The sequence below is a fragment of the Halictus rubicundus genome, chromosome 9 (genome assembly GCF_050948215.1).
Source record: "Halictus rubicundus isolate RS-2024b chromosome 9, iyHalRubi1_principal, whole genome shotgun sequence".
NCBI classification, from domain to species: Eukaryota; Metazoa; Arthropoda; class Insecta; order Hymenoptera; family Halictidae; genus Halictus; species Halictus rubicundus.
In genome coordinates, this window is record NC_135157.1 from 16,629,515 (window position 1) to 16,643,882 (window position 14,368).

Consider the following 14,368-nt stretch of genomic DNA (forward strand, 5'->3'; position numbering starts at 1 on the left):
GCCGGCTCGCGATAATCCGGCCGGCGAAACAATATCGTTTTTATTGTCGGTGCCTGGCTGCGATAATAATATTTATTTCCACGGCGCATTAATTTTTTCCGGAACGCGCCGATAGCTCCGAGAAACGCCAGCCGCGAGCCGGTCTCTGTCGTTAATAAGCGAACAATGCCGGGATCTTCCGAGAACGTAGTTCCACCTGCGCGCGTTTCCCGCTGGATCGAGATCATCGCGCCGCCGATCGACCGTTGTCTTCGAGATCCGCGGAAAGAACACAAGATCGACAGACGTGACCGTTACCAGTTAGGGAACAGAGTCATCAACTATTTCGACGCGTCGCTCTCTTCGCGATTGACGCACCTCCGTTGTATTAGGGTACCAATTAGGAGTGTGCGAGAACCCGAAATATCGGGCACCCCATGGTCGGGGCGAGTCGGCAAGAGATCGGGTCGAATTCCCGAAAATTTGGAGATTCTCGAAAGAATCGGGTTTCCCAAAAATTTTTACATTCCCGAAAATTTCAATTTCCCTTTAGAGAATCCCGACTTTTTCGGGTCCCCGCACACCCCCAATTGGTACCCTTACGGAGTAGTAGCCGCGCGATAGGAGACGAGTTGGTGCCGAGACCGTCGTCGGTCGGAGAGTGCTTTCAAGGGAGGTAATAATGTCCGGGGGGTGAGAATCCGTGCGCGGATCGGTGGACGATCGGCAAGCCGGCGGAGAGTGGGAGAGAGTCACGATAAACGGATAAGATGGACAAAGGGAGCGAGCAAGGACAGAGCAATAGGGAGCGAGAAGGACGGGTGGAAAAGAAGGAGAGAAAGAAATAGCGCGTGTATTCCGGGCGTATATGCTTTTCTGGGTTTCCACGGGCGAAGAATATGACGGGCGGTGACGTCAGCCTGAATATTTGAAGGGGGCGAGACTTCAAAAGAACACGTGTTACGGTGCTAGGACGCCGTTTAAATAATGCAAAGTCAACTTACTCTCCTCTCGTCCCGGTATGCGCGTCTTTCTTTCTCCCGGTGTCTTTCATTGCCTTCTCGTTTCGGTCGGTGCGTCTCTCGCTCTTTTCGTCTCCGTCGTCGTCGGCTCACCCTAGTTCTGTCCCGTCTGTGTCGGTGTGGCGCGGCGAGAGGAGAGGAGAGGAGCGGAGAGGAGAGGAGAGGTGCGGCGTGGCGACGGTTCGCGTCTTCTCTCGCGTTCGTACTCGGTAGGTCGTTCGGGGTCTATCTTTCCGTCTCTGTCTGGCCTCGGTCCCGGTGTCCCTCTGGCACGGCCGCGTCGCGACGCGTAGCGTGGCGTGGCGTGGCGTGGCGCGACGAGGAGAGAAACGCGCCGCGGAGAGCGTCGCACCCGCTCTTTCTCTTTCTCTTTCCCTTTCCCTTTCCCTTTCCCTGTCCTTTCCCTTGCTCTTCCGACGCTCTCCGACGCTCGACTCGAGTCCGAACTTTGTAACGATCGATGTGCCACCCTACCGTATGTACCGAGAGCGCGATGAAACGTTAATGCAGCGAGGATCGGCCGTTCGTGCCAGGAATTTCGGATTTCCCTCGAACTCGAACCGCCCGCCGTCGATTGCTCGACTATCCGTGGCCACTGCCGTTACAAATTAACGAAATCGAACTTTCCTCGAGAGCGCTCCCCCCTCGCCTCTTTATCTCGTCGGACGGGAAAGATTTCGAATCTGTTCAACCGGTGTTTCCGCGAGAGGGTCCCGCAGTCGAGAAACGGGCCGGGTTTCGGTGTTGTCGGATCGAGTACCGACGGGGAAACACCGCCGCCGCTTGCGTCTCGCACGCGCGCGGGCTTTCAACTGCACCGCTCTCTCGAAGGGACCAAGCGAGGCGAGGCAAGCGGGTGATCCCGAGGAAAACCGTTTAAAAGACGTTGAAGGTACGAGGTTCGAAATTCATGGTTCGAGAGAGGCGAAGGTGTCGTAAAGAGGGAGCCCGGCAGACTGTACAATTTAAATAATTGAACATCCGATGGCTCGCGTTCTTGATTGGACGAGAATTTTTCGTTGCCTCGTCGTTTGCGGCGAGATTACGAATTAACGGGTTGCGACTAATTTTTCGTAAATCCTGCCCCGGGCGGGAACGCGTGAACGCGACAGCGAGAGTCGTTTCGTTCGATCGGCAGACGACCGATCGGTTCGTTCAGAAGGGAGAGAGCCGCGGAACACGAAGAATGGGAAGAAGAAGGATTAGGAGACGAAGCGACGGGTGGTGCTCTCGGCCAACGAAAGGGATGAGAGGGGGAGCGAAGGGGTGTTCGAGTGGGGTGGGTAAGGTGGTGGAGAAGGAGGAGAAGCAGGAGGAGGAGACGGTGAATGAGTCGTGTGTGCAGTCGATGCGATGCACGTGCAGGTGCATCGAGAGTGGGGCGGCAGGAATTCGCGCTGTCGCACCCGCGCATTTACCCCACCCTCGCGTCGCAGGGCGCAGGATTATGGAACCACCCCTGTGTACGAGGCCCTCTGTTTTTAGTCCCGGTTTTTTTCACCGATTGGCCACCCGTCGTGCAGCCGGCGGTGCGCCGTTCGTGGACCGAATTCGCGGGGGCGTTCGTTCACCGCCGCGCCGCTCGAAACCATTCCGTTCGGTTCCCACGAGCGGACGATTTGCCAGCCAACGAGGAACTGCTAGCGTGCCGCGTGTGTTCCTCGAGAGCTGCCTCCAACTGCCTCCAACTGCCTCCACTGCCTCTGCTACCTCTGCCTCCGCTGGCTCTCGGTACGCGTCGGCCCGCGGAGACAAAGGATGTGCGCGATTATCGATCACCGGCGCACCGAAATCATGCCAGGCGATATTAAACTTCTAAATTACACCATTTTTCCCGTGCCCCGCGTTCGCAACCGACAACCGCGACACGCGACGCGTATTTCGCGATCGCGAAATCTCGTTAATTTTCCCGCCAGCGCGGAACGGTGCGGTGCGGTGCGGTGCGGCGCGGCGCGGCGCGTTGCAGCGTGGCGCGCGCCGCCGCTCCGCGATATTAAAATTTTACGTTTGCCCGTTCGTCATTGCATCGGGTAACGTATGCGCTTCGTTACGTATCCAGCCGTGAACCAGAAAAAAAAATAATGTTCACCCGGCGCCACACCTTCCTTCCGCGCCCTCTCCTCTCCGCTTGGAAAAATGCCCCGAAAAAAACCCGACCGTCAAGTCGCTCGGCTCTGTACGGTACGCTCCAAGGCGGTTACGTCGTGAGAAAATCGCGAACGCTTTTCTTCTCCCGTGTCTCGAGCTCTCGCAGCCGCGGCTCGCGTGCCACGCGACCGTGTCGGCCGTGTAAGTTCGCGTACGTGGGCTTTACACGTGTACTTGCACGTTTTACGCGGTACGTGGTAAACGCGCGTCAACGCCGCCACGACGCTTTACGCTCGACGACCGAATACATTAACCTCCTCTTCCTCCTCGTCTTTTCTCCTCCTTCTTTTCATCTTCTCGCTCGCGCCGTTCGACTCCGGCAGCTCTGTTCTCCTCTGCCGCCACCAGTGTCGTCGTCTTCTCTTCTCTTCCCTCGCCCACCCCAGCCGCCTCTGTCCCGTTAAAAAAAAAGGAGACTGCGAGCGATCTCGCTAACCTTCCGTTTCGGGAAAGAAACTTCCACCGTACGTGATCGCAGGTTGTCGCCGGAGACGGGATTGCGCTCCGTCTCGAGCGTTTTGCCCGCGAGATGGTTATCTCGTTTTGTCTCGGAAACGATTCGGCGACGAGACTGTATCGGGAAAGCAGCGTTTCCCGCGGCGCGAGGCGCCGATGACACGGAGAACGCTCGCCCGGAGAGCGAGACGAATCCCACGGGGTCGCGCCTGGCGAAAACGCGTTTCGAGGAATGTTTTTGCACGGAACAAGTTTTAACGCAATTACCAGCGACTCCTGGCGCCACCCCTTGCCCCCCTCGCTCCGCTTTCGCACCCGCAGCCTCCGTCGGCTGGCTCCCCCGGCGTCTCAGCCCCTTCTCGCCCATCGGCCGATGTCTCATCCTTCACCGCTGCCGCTACTACACTACCGTAACAGCGTGCCAGTCGGTTCCTCCTTCTCCATCTCCTTCTCCTACTCCTTCTGGTCGCTTCTTCCGACTCCCCTTTACCTTGTTCCTTCCTCTCGGTTCCCTCCTTTCTTCCTCCTCGCTCCGTTTCTCCCGTCCTCTTCGGTCCCGAGCAGTTCTGTGCTCCCCCACCCGGCAAACTCGCCCACGAACCTACTTTGCCCCGTACTTTATCTTTATCCGTTTTTCACCCCCTCGCACCCTCGGCTCGTCTCGTCGCGTCTCGGAGTCGACTGTACTCTCGCTCTCCCGTTCCGTCCCGTCCCGTCCTCTCCTGTCCTCTCGCCCACACCCCGTCGCCGCTCCTACCTTTGCTTACCCTATATACCCGTCCCACTCGGCCGACGCGCACGTCATTCCGCATTATTTTCATTTTATCGTCGGCAATCTTGGTTAATGCAATACCCCCCGCCGTCCAGAAACCCTTTTTTATTTTCTAGTTGAATATTCTATCGCGTTACCGCTCCGCGGGAATAATCCCGACCGGGAGAACGAAAACGAGCAAAACCGAGAGCCGCTATCCATTGTAGCGTCGCGGTGATCGAAAATACGTTGTCCTCTCGACCGGAGCTCCCACGAAAAGAATCTAGGCGAGATTTGTTAACTCGGCAGCAAAAGGAAGGAACGGAGGACGTATCGAAGACGCGTAGGAATCGTGGAAGAATCGTGGAAGACGGCTGGCGGCGCGCGACACAGTTTCGTTGGAGCGTCCAGAGCGCGGCGGAGGAGGCGGAGGAGGCGGCGAAGGCGGCAGCCGCCTTAATCGCGCATCGATCGAACGAGCAAGACTTTGAAGGCACCTCGCCGCGAAACGAGTGCCGTGCTACAGCTACACTCGAAGCTATCGCGCCGCGCCGCTCGCCTCGGTCGCCTCGGTCGCGCCGCGCTACCATTCCATCGACTTTGTTTCCGCGAGTCACCGCACCGTGTATAGCCCGGCAAGACATCGTTCGTATCGATCGCCGGATTAATTTGTAGTCCAGACAATGGGCCGCCATCTCTCCCGTTCTAGCCGATGCGACGGACGTTACGTTACGTTGTATCGCCCCGCAGCCTCGGTCGACCGGGAGTATGCTTTTTCTTCTCGGTTCTCGCGTCCCCGTTCCACGGATCGCTCCGATATCGAAGACGCGAAACAAGTTGCGTCTTTTCGACGACGACCACGAGGATGCCTCGTTCGTGGTCACAGTACAAGGAGCATGGTCGCGCGGCGCCGACACAAAGCAAAAAGCGACACGTGAACTGGCACACGGGGCAGGTGCATCGGACTCGAAGCCGGCGGCTTTCGGCGCGGAGCGGAGCGGCGCCTACCGGAGCGTTCGTTCTACCGTCGTGACGGCGTCGATCGGACGCACGCGTTTTCTCCTTCGAGACGCAATCTCGCCGGTACAATAGAACATAGAGTTTTTAACGGGTGGATAAGAATACGAAACGAGGCGCGAGACAATGGCTTTCTCGAGACCGATTCGCCTTAATCTCGTCCCGGTATTTCGTAACGGCAAAACTAATCTCGCTTCCGCGAACCACGGCCGCGGAGCGCGTCCTCTGTCTCTCTCTCTCTCGATGTTTCCTTTTAATATCCCCGCGCTATTGTTGGCAACCGCTTCCAAAATTGACTCTCTTTTCGCCCGATAATCTCCTTAGAGCCGCGGTCTAAATTCGTCCCTTTTCTTTCGCTGCGCGGGGAAAAATAAATCGTTTATCGCCGCGGGTAACCGATCAACCACGCTGACAGTCGTTTAAAACAGGAAGCCGTGGCGTCGCGCGCGCGCTGCAACGACCGAAATGAACGAGAGAATCGATTTTCTTCTGGTGCCGATCGTCGGACCGCTGAAATCGCTCGGAAAACCGAGCGTATGTATCGTTTAAATCGGATCGAATGAATCATATTTCGCTAGAAGTATCGCGACCGTGAGTCATCGACGCGAATGAAATTATATTCCGCCTCCTAATAGTAACGCTCGGCATTAACCGGCGCGCCGTTCCGACAAACAAATTTGAGCGCGTGACTCAGCCAGCTCGTACCGTATGTAATATGTACAAATATACGCTCTCTCGCACGAGCGAACGCGAGAGCGCTCCCATTCCCCCGAAGTCGAAGCCCGTTCGATCGGTTCTCGATTCGGGGAGCGAGAAAACTTTTCGGGGAAAACCGTGCTCGTCGTCGCTCGTCTTCCGCCGCGCCGGTTCAAATGGAATTTCGAGCGGCCTCGAGAAACAACTAGCGGGGGACGCGACGTCGTTCACGCGAAAATTATAGGCAGCGAGAGCATTCGAAAGTATTACGCGCCGGCGAGAACCGCCCCGGCACTGAAAGTAGTAGACGACGCGGCTTTTGAAAGTGTTCACAGAGTACGGCAGAGTACGGCGAAGTCGACGGTGTGTGCACGGTAAACCGACGTCGACGACGACGACGACGACGACGACGACGGTGACGGTGACGGTGACGGTGACGGTTGACGTCGACGCACCAAATTCGAGCAAGCGGATTTGAACGCGCCACGCCGACGATTCAACGTTCGAGGCATTGAAACGTAAAACAAGCGCGGTGCGGTGCGGCGACGCGACGCGGGGAAAACTCGACGAGGAACGTCCTTCGCCTTTCGCGTCGGAATTAAACGGGCGCGATCGTCGTCGCGTGTCTTGTTTGAATGGGTCGCGCGCGCGCGAGCGCGTGTGCCTATTCTATATTGTGCGCGGTCGACGGATTTTTTGGATTCGACGTAGACGACGAAGCCGATGAAAACTCGAATACCGTGGTGCACACGACGCGAGCGTGTACCAGGCGAGGGTTTTATTGGCTGGCGAGGAGAGGAAGGGCCGCCGCCGCCACCGCGCCGAACGAACGAACGAACGAACGAACTGAACGCGAGGAACGGTGACTAGGTGAAAGGGGGAAGAAGGGAGAATGTAATCGAATATCCTAGAATTTAATTCTATCGGTTCGTCCCGCGCGTTCGACTTTCATATCGCGCTTTTTTGCGACAGTCATTAAATCTAATTTATCGCGACGCTCGTGTCGCGTTTCAGGGACCCGTCCCCGGGCCGAGCCGAGCCGAGGGGAACCAGAGAGAGAGAGAGAGAGAGAGAGAGAGAGAGAGAGAGAGAAAGAGAGAGGGAGAGAGTGTGAGAGGGCCAACGCGCCGTGCCGCACCGCGCGGACCCGGAGCGGAGCGTTCGCGCTTCCAAATCGAAAGACCCGTCACCCGCCAAACCGTCCTTTTGCCGAACCCGTGGCAACGAACTCTTTTCCCTGAACAGCGAAAACGACCGCGCGCGCGTGAGCGATCTCTCCCGCATCGTTTGTCTCGATCGACGCGCAATTTCAATCGGCGTCGACCCGCTTAAAAGCATGAAACGACCCCGAAAAAAAAAAAAAAAAAAGGAAAAAAGAACGAACCGGCGAGGGTTAAAAACGGGGTTTCGGCGGGCGAGGCCGAGACAGAGAGAGATAGAGACTAACCGTTCTGCCGGTTGATCGCGCGAGTGGCGACGGGCGTGAAAAAAACCATCGGAAAGACGTCGATCGATCGATGATCGAGCGAAACGAGGAGCGACGGGAGAGTGTCGCCGGTGTGGTACGCGCGGCGGTAGAGATAACGACGAGAGGTTATAAATCTCCTTCCGGTCGGAATCGGGAGCGAAGCAATCTGCGGAATGGTCCGGTCATCCGTCCATCAAGTCACGCGTACCGCGACGTACAGTCTACGTATTAATATATCTGCGAGCCGCAGCTCGCCTCGCCTCGCCTCGCCTCGCCTCGCCTCCGCGCGGAGAGCGCTGACGAACGCGCGCTGCCATGCCGTCCAGGGACCGCACCGCGCTGCGGGTGCATCGTGTGTATCGTGTATCGCGTATACACCGTAGAATGTATGGCGGAGAGCGGTGTACGCGGTGTGTGCATGCCACCGTACGATGTCAGTGTATGGTGTACGACGTCGTGTGCTGTATGGTGTGCACGGTGTATACGGTATGTATACGGCTGCACGCGGTGCTGTGCTGCGCTCCTCGTTCTACACGATGCGCGCGATTCGCGATGCACGATGCACGATACACGATGGACGATGGACGATGGACGATGGACGACGCGCGCGGGACGCGTCGCTCCCTCTTGCTACGCGGCGCGCTCGCTCCCGTGCTCTCGGTATTTATGCGCGTTTCGATGGGAAAAGGCAAGCGCGCAACTCGGACGCGACGCAAGATAATTTCTGATTTACCGCGGCCTCGTCGCTGCAGCAGGCTGCCGGCGACCGGCCGCCGGCGACCCACCGCCGTACATCGCGGCCCGAGATCCGTCCCGAGCTTCGTTTCCAAAATGGAAACGTCCGGTCCCCCCCCCCTCCCCACCCCTGCATCCCTTCTTCCGCGATTCTTCGTTTCCATCCCCCCCCACTTCGTGGAAACGGGACTTTGAATTTGATTCCGAAGCGACGTTGAAAAATTCACGAGCACGCGGCCACCGCGAAATCGCGAGCGATAAGCGACGCGCTCGTTCGGTCGTCAACTCGACGCGGCGGCGCTCCGGCTGGTTACATTATTGCGAGAAACCCCTTGCGGGAATTTCTCGGTCGGGAATCGCGAAAAACTGTCTTCCCAGCGTCGTTCGGCTGAATTTTTCAAGACGGTATCGCGGACGTTGCCACTGGACGAGCTTACATCTTTTAAGAACAAGCAGCTTTCTTTCCAACCCTGCTCCGGCCAGTCTGGACGAGCTTATGGTCCTGCGGGTCGCTCCGACGCCAAAATATCGTGCCACGGATGACGACTCGGGCTTTCGTAAATCGGTCCCTCCTAACCCGTGCCGGATCGTTTCATAAATACGTGCCCGTGTAAATTGACGCGCCCCGTGTACACTCGAACCGATTATCAATTCGTTCGCCTCTATGATCCAAAGGCCGAACGAATTTCTCTCGGTCGAAGGATTTCAACTGGCCGGGTCCTCGGAAGGATTCCCCGCAAATGTATCGGCTTTTCGTCGGGGTTTCCAGCGGGGGATAAACGCACGGTGTTCCGTGCAACCTCCGGGTCCCGAACGACGACCGCGAACGAGCCGCGAGGGAGAGCTCGGTCGATCGCGACCGAATCGAACGCGAGTTTCGAGCGAAACGTCGGGACGATCGGCGTCGAAAGATGTTTCGCAAGAGACACGCGTGTCGCGAACGAAACCGAGAAACACCGTGCAATCTCGGAGAGCCGCGCGGAGCGAGAGAGAGAGAGAGAGAGAGAGAGCCGCCGGAAAAAGAGGGGACGAGGACCGCGGTTAACCGATTCGAGCGTCCATGTGGTCCGGTTACCCCGAGATTATATTCCAAGTATTGCCATTATAAGGAGAGAAGTTTCCTAGGAAGGCAATTTTCGAAATATTTAAAATACATACAATTACGGCTGCTAAACCGTCCCTTATTATAAAATAGTGTTCGCGAGGGATAGCTACGTAACGCGGAGAGGAGAGGAGCGCAGATCAGAGCAGAGCCGAAGGATTCTCTCTCTCTCTCTCAGACATCTACAACGCTTCTCAACGCTTCTCGACGCTCGCCCCGGTCCTTCCCGTGTTCCGCTCTCTCTCTCCGGTTCGTCCCGACGCGATCGCACGACGAAATTACAACCGTTGGACGCGCGCAGCTACCCACCAATTTCTTCCGGCTCCGTCCTTGCAGGCTCTCAGCCGCGAAGACGCGAGGCAAGACGAGGCGAGCCGAGGTCCGCCACGAATCCCACAAAAACTAACTCTACCTGCCATCGCCGGAAGCTATACACCTATACAACGCAGCCGTGGCGCTCACGGGCGTGTACGCGGTGCGGTCGGCGCGCCGCTGGATCGCGTGCGTGCGGCTACGTTGCGTGTACATCGCACCCGCGCGAAAACGCTCAAAAAAAGAAGCTCGCCGCAACAACTGGACCGTGCAAGAACGTTTCTACATTGTAAGAACCGCCGGCTTGCCCGGCCTGCGACCGCGGACAAGTCCCGTTCCCATTTTGTTGCTCTTCCCTTCGTAAACGCTCGCCTCAACTCGCCGGATACGCTGACTCTAACGAGACACCGGTGCCACGAACATATTTTTGCGCGTTCTCCGGCGAGCAAGTTCACGGATGATCGATAAACTCGTGTCCGTACCTAAACGCGGGGCGAGCACTCCACCCTCGCCGATAGCGATCGACGCGTCGATCCGCCTCTTATCTACCAGCTCCGATTTTGGCAAGTTTCCTGGAGAACGGACCCAGTGGTAACACTTTCAGGCCGCATCTCACATAAATTGGGAATTATTTGTTCTATGCACTCGGTGCACGTCTCAGGATGTGCAAAATGCAAGAAAAGTGAGAAGTTGTGACGCGTCTTATCATTTCGATCCTTACTTCATTAAATATATTACTTGGACTTTATGGAACTTTTTAGGTTGATGGACTGCCACTCAAAGTGTTAACAAGTTTCTCGACGATCGTGAGACATGAAAAGGAATTCCAATGATTGAGTAACTCGTTGGCCAACGATTGAAATTGCTACTGTGCGATTGATTGATTGAGATTTAAATTGGATCGGGGTTGACACTCGATTCTGGAAAAAGACTAGTTCCTAATTTGCGTGTATCAACTATCGACGTTAAATTAATTTATATATTCCGGCGAGGTGGTCTGCTCGAGGCGGCAGCGGCTCGCTAGAGCGTAACTAGCTCGAACGAGGATTTCCAAGTGTTTCTCTGATTTTCCCTGGTCTCGGGTTTTCTTCAGGATTCTTGAAAAAAGGTTGTTTGATTTATTCTAACGGTAATGATCATTCCCTCTCGAGCCACGGAGAAAAGTAGGCACGCAAGGACGGCGCAAACGACCGGTAGAAGATAAAAGTGTCGATCCGTCAACGATTACTATACGAACCGCCTAGACTCTTCGACGCGGATAAATCCGAGAGTCCCAGTTTACGCAATTCGAATCAATCACCGTGCTTCGAACTGTGCTCGCAAAATTACGCATGGCGGTTTCCACGGTTAGTCATCCTCGCGAAGATGTTCGTTCTCCGATACGGCTCGCGTAGCCGAAAACTGTTGGGGGACACCTGTAATGTCGGCGCGCTTCTCGCGAGATATCGGGCGATTTGGTGTAGATCAAACAAAAATTGCGAGCTTTGCGCAGCCTAAGCTTTTGTCACCTTTTTTTTCGAGAGGGCCGAAGAGCAGGCGATCGTTATCGTAGCCGCAGACTGCGCGCAAATAAAACGTTGTTCGACTGCGAGTATGACAGTGTCGCCGGCTGCAACGTGCAACGGCTGTGCGAGGCGTCGCGTCGGGAACGCGAGCGATATCGCGCGCGGCATTCGGAAGGGGGGGTCCTTGCATATATCTGCAGCCGAATTGCGCGCGGAAAAATCGGTGGGAAGGGGGGAGGAACGGACGAGACTTAAGATCGTTGCTGCGATAGACGAAAACTCTCGATCACCGTTTGACGGGCGGCGTAATCGACTCGCGCATAGACGGCGCGGGGCGTCGCGGTGGCTTTTTTACTCCGACGCGGCGCGACGCGACGCGACGCGGTGCGACGCTCAGAAGGAGGGTTCGCCGTCACGCATTTTAATACATCAAGCTTTTCAATTTTGCCGCGGCTGGTATCGCGACGAGCCCTGCCCGTCGAAACGACGCTCCTGATATATCGCTTAGGTGGTCCGTTACGCGTTCATCAACGCGGAATCGATACGCGTGCGTGCGGGCGAGCGAGCGAGCGAGCGAGCGTATGCACGTTGCGCGGCCGCGAGCGGAGCCGGGACGCGCGAAAACACAATCAAGACCGTACGGCAAAAACACTAATTTAAACGGAACGAAGGAAATACGTAGTCGCATCCGCTGTGTATCAGGATGAATGGCGCTCGCTCGGTTACTACGAATCACGATTTACCGTTTTGCGACTTTTTTCTCCGATCTCTCCTCCTCATCCTCTTCACCCTCCTGCTGCTGCTGCTGCCGCTGTTTCTATGCTCTTTCCCCTCGCCACTGTCCGTCCCGTGCGTCTCTCGACGCGACAGGGGACACGCTCGACTCTCTCTCGAACCACCGGCCTCGAGCAGCGCGAACGTAGGGGAACGGATAGAGAGATCCCCCGAAACACCGACGGAGAGAGGAAGAGAAACAGAGAAAGAGAGAAAGAGAGAGAGGCACGGTTGCATAGAGTAGGAGGATCCGGTAGGTAAAGCCGTTATTGCCAAAAAGGATAATGCGAGGGAAGATTAAATTTTTTTTCGACCCGTCCTTTCGGGCTCAACCGACCGCGTGATCGCGCTTTGCTGCTTCTCGCGTTGTACATTGTGTACATTTTTGCGAAACGCGCGTCGCTCGTTCGTTCCGACCACCCTTTCTCGTCGGTCGTTCGTTCGTCTCCACCCCCCGCTTTCGAAAAGTCTTCGGATTGGGCGACGAGACGATCGGGGGAAAAAGGTTACCGAGCAATTTGCGGGGACGTTCTCGCGCGCGCTGCTCTCCTCGATCCGGTAGCGATCGTGCGCGCGGACGGTATCGGCCGGTATCGGCGAACGATCGAAGAGTTAAAAGACAATTTATATTTAAATCCCGTTTCATTAAAGCTCTTAATCCGAAGGAAATCCGCCTGCCGCGGTAGAAGCGATCCTTTGCGGCGGTTAAATCTTTAATAATCCATCCTCGAGTGGCGCGCGCGTCTCGCCGACAAGCATTTTTCGCGACGCCGCTCGCCGGTCTCGTTCTCGGAGAGTTGCTACCTGCGGCGAGCGTTGCGCACCTAGCTGTAGGTTACAGTTTACAGAGCGGGGCAGATCCGTGTTGGTTTTACAGCGCGAATTTACCGCCGCGAAATCTGGGATGAACTTTCGACAGGTTTTCGCGGTACGATCGCTCCGCGCCGCGCCGCGCCGCCGAAATATCAGACTACGCCGCGTGTACCTCGTATTACGTTCGCCCGCATCAATTAGGCATTTTAATCGGAAAGGCTTCGCGCGCCACTACCGCGGAATAGTTGCGATATACTAGCGTATTACGATACGAGCAGGCATGCCCGGAGAATTGGAACGTGGTTGCGTTAACATAATGGAATTCCGCGGAATGTTATACCCATTATACATAGCCGATTGCGTCATCGGTCCGATATATAGCCGCGATAGAAAAATAATGCTCGGCCTCCGACGACCGACTCGCTTCAATTTTCTAGATTGCTCGAGAAACAAAGATACCTCCGCGCGTATGTATTTGCCGATCTTCGATCGATCTCGGCCGTTTCGCCGCGGACAAATTAGATTACGCGACAGCGTACAGATTCCTGTTCCTCGAACGGCAACGGTGGATTTCCGTTTTCTTTCTTCCGTCGACTCGAGGAAAAACTTGAAGAGAAACATTGTTTCAGAGAGGGAGAGAGAGAGAGAGAGAGGGCCCGAGAGAAATCGTATGTAGCCGGTTTTTGCCGAGAAAGTTCTCGCGGTTCGAGAGGGATGGCTGCGCCGCGCGGATTCTCGATCCAGAATCGAACCGGAGGAATTCACCGAGCCTGTCGAAGGGCAGACACGAGCGGATTGCGAAACGAAGCGAAGCGAGGCGAGGCGAGGCGAGGCGCGCACACGGTAGCTGTTCGTTTAATAACTTGCGCCGGTGGCGGACGATAAATAATGCAGGAGACACCGTCGTCCCGATGTAATTAACGAGAACAGCCGATACCCGGTGTGTGTCACGTATGCGCGAACGAGCGCGTAGTCAATATTTGTCATTCGTTTTAACAAAAAGAACGTTACAAAACGGTCGGATGCTCCGCGTCCAAATATTGACTATGCTCATTGACGTTCATTGATACTCTCAATTAGTGCACACCGTCGAAGCCGATCGCCGGGTAATTGGACCTCTCCTCGGCAAAGGCGGGACGGGCTCTCGTTCGTACGGTCTTTCCGTTGGACGTCGTTTCGGTTAAAAACATTTCGTTTCTCGCGGTAATTGGAACCGCGACGCGATTCCGAGCCCTACGATTTCTCGCGTGCACTCGCGAGGCACGGTCGCCGCGTTTACCCCGAAAACCGAGCCTCCAATTACGACCGCGTCGCCTTCTCCCTCGCCTTTGCCCGAGCGTCCGTCACACGCGCGTTTCCGCGCCGCCCGTCTCGCTTCTTTGCTCGTTTTCCGTGCGTTTCCTGCCTGGCCGCGTCGACTTTTCCGTCGACCGGAAAACCTTCGCGTCCCCATCGAACACGTTCGATCGAACCGCGCGCCGCCTTTGATCGAGTTCGAGGGTTCGGTTCCCGGCCATCTTTTACAAAGCGAAACAACCGCCTAACGGGGAGGAAAAAGAGAAACAGCGATAGCAAAACAGAATGGAAAAA

At 56.2% G+C, this 14,368-nt stretch overlaps 1 protein-coding gene across 7 annotated transcripts in view; it reads right to left on the reverse strand.

The window, feature by feature from the left end:
* The window catches only part of LOC143357369 (protein bric-a-brac 1), a 280,682-nt gene that overhangs the window by 192,782 nt on the left and 73,532 nt on the right, over nt 1-14,368 (reverse strand). The gene's annotated exons all lie outside the window — the stretch shown is intronic.